The following is a 2,138-nucleotide window of genomic DNA, read 5'->3' as shown; positions in this document are numbered from 1 at the left end:
TACCGTAACGTTAAAATTAAATTAACGTTACGGGGTACCCCGGGTACCCGGCCCGAACCTTAACTTAGTTCGGTACGGTAACGTACGACGTAGCTCTCTCTCTCTCTCTCTCTCTCTCTCTCTCTCTCGACGAAAAGTCACAATACGCGAACATAAGGTCCGATCAGAGTTTCATCGCCCCTCTTGAATCTGCTATGGTCTCGTCCTACCTTTCGCACCCTCTATGCAGTCGAGTGCGGGGAAATCCGTGACAGCGTTATTTTATTAATGCCCACCGTGATTGTTGACATCGCCGCTAACATACCGTCCGATGACGCTGATAGATAGCGGATTAAATTTGTTTAATTCAAAATTAAGCGACGCTTTTTAAGTAAAATTAAAACGCGGTTGAGGGTTCTCCAACGTAATCCAAATCGCAACTAGAAACAGGTAATTGCGAAATTAATATTTCATAATTTTTAAAACATCACATATATATTACTATATATAATAACATGTATGCATAACATATTTTGATTTAATCTCTATTAAATTGGGAGATTATATTATAATTAAACTGCTGCTTTATAATTCTCTCTAATCTATGTAATATTACATTATTAGACACAAAATTTAGCATTAAATGTTATATTTAAATATGAGGGAACTGACTCTCAGTGGAAACATTTAGTTATAACTTTAACAAATATTCATAATATTAACAAATTTTCATTCAAACGATATTTAGAAAGAAAGTTACGCGTATTATCTGCTTGAGCCATTACGTAACATGTACAACTCGTGAAAACTGAACGAGGGACAAAATGTTTCCTTGTTAGCGGCCAATTACCCATAGCAGGCACGTTCGATTTCCGTGGTGATAAAATTAAACGGGCTTTATTACCGGCGACTGGCCGCCGTGGAATAACGACGCGCCGAATGATCGAGGTAACGAGCTGCATGATACCACGGTGACGGAGCTCAGCTTCGCTCCGTTCCGTTCCAACCATCGCACCGCGCCGAAGACTAAAAGAAGATGAAGTGGTTAAGCGCGCGAATCTCAATGGACTGCTAATGCTGGAAATCGCTTTGATGAGGGCGCGTGTCGGGTATTAAAGCTACCTTCGCCGACCAGTCCGACCACACGCGGTCGATTTGCACGAGAATCGATTCTCTCGATCTCTCCTCTACCCTCTTTTCTCTCTCTCTCTCTCTCTCTCATTCTCTCTCCTTCTCTTTTGCTTTCTGGGGGTTGCGTTGGTAAGTTCAATACTGATCAAATCCGAAAGCGAGGGGAGGAATGACTCCCACGTGGGTTGCAATAATTGAGACTAAGTACCTACCTGAAGCTTCTCTCGACAATCACGGCATTTGTAAGATCGGTGATCGACATGTGTTCAAAGCGATATCAACTATTCCGCTGCCTTTCAGAATGGTATCTCATAGTTACTGTCTCTCTATAAAGAGAGATATTTCTTGATAAATATGAAATAAATTTCGTTTCACCGTGTATTTTGTGACTATAAATCTTTACTGTTTTAAATCTCCTTAATACGGTTCTTATTCGCTAAAAGAATAAAGCAAATAAATTACTCAAAATGAAAACATTCAAATAATTTAATCAATCTAAAGGACATAATTATTTAAAAGTAAAAAAATTCAAAATACTTTTTATATACCTTTTTTATACAAGAAATATAACGTTAATCTATAAAAAATAAACGATCAATAATGAGTAAATGTAATTTACTATGGAATAAAATATTTACGATTAAATGCATATGCATGTAACTACCCTCAATTGTAATTCTTCTTGGTCATTACTGCAATCTTTTATAATTTAATCTAAAGCCAAAAACTTCGCTGAACCGAATCATTATCCAACATTAGCAATATGATGTTACACTTGGCAGCGTATGTGCGGGACCATGTTTGTTATTTGCATAACGAGCTTTGGTCTCGGAGCGCAACATCGGCCCGTTCGGGGGCGACGATGCGTGCGAAATTTCGCGCGAGGGTCGTAATTGACGCGCCGAGGTTTCCGTTTGCGACATGCAACGAGGGTAGGAGAAAGAGGGAACGATACGTCCGTAAGGCAACGCGATTCCCAAACGCGATGCTGCGGCCGTCGGCATACTGCGCAGTCAATTAGTTTAATA

Source organism: Atta cephalotes (assembly GCF_000143395.1).
Source record: "Atta cephalotes unplaced genomic scaffold scaffold00019, whole genome shotgun sequence".
NCBI classification, from domain to species: domain Eukaryota; kingdom Metazoa; phylum Arthropoda; class Insecta; order Hymenoptera; family Formicidae; genus Atta; species Atta cephalotes.
Note: the sequence above shows the minus strand (reverse complement) of the source record.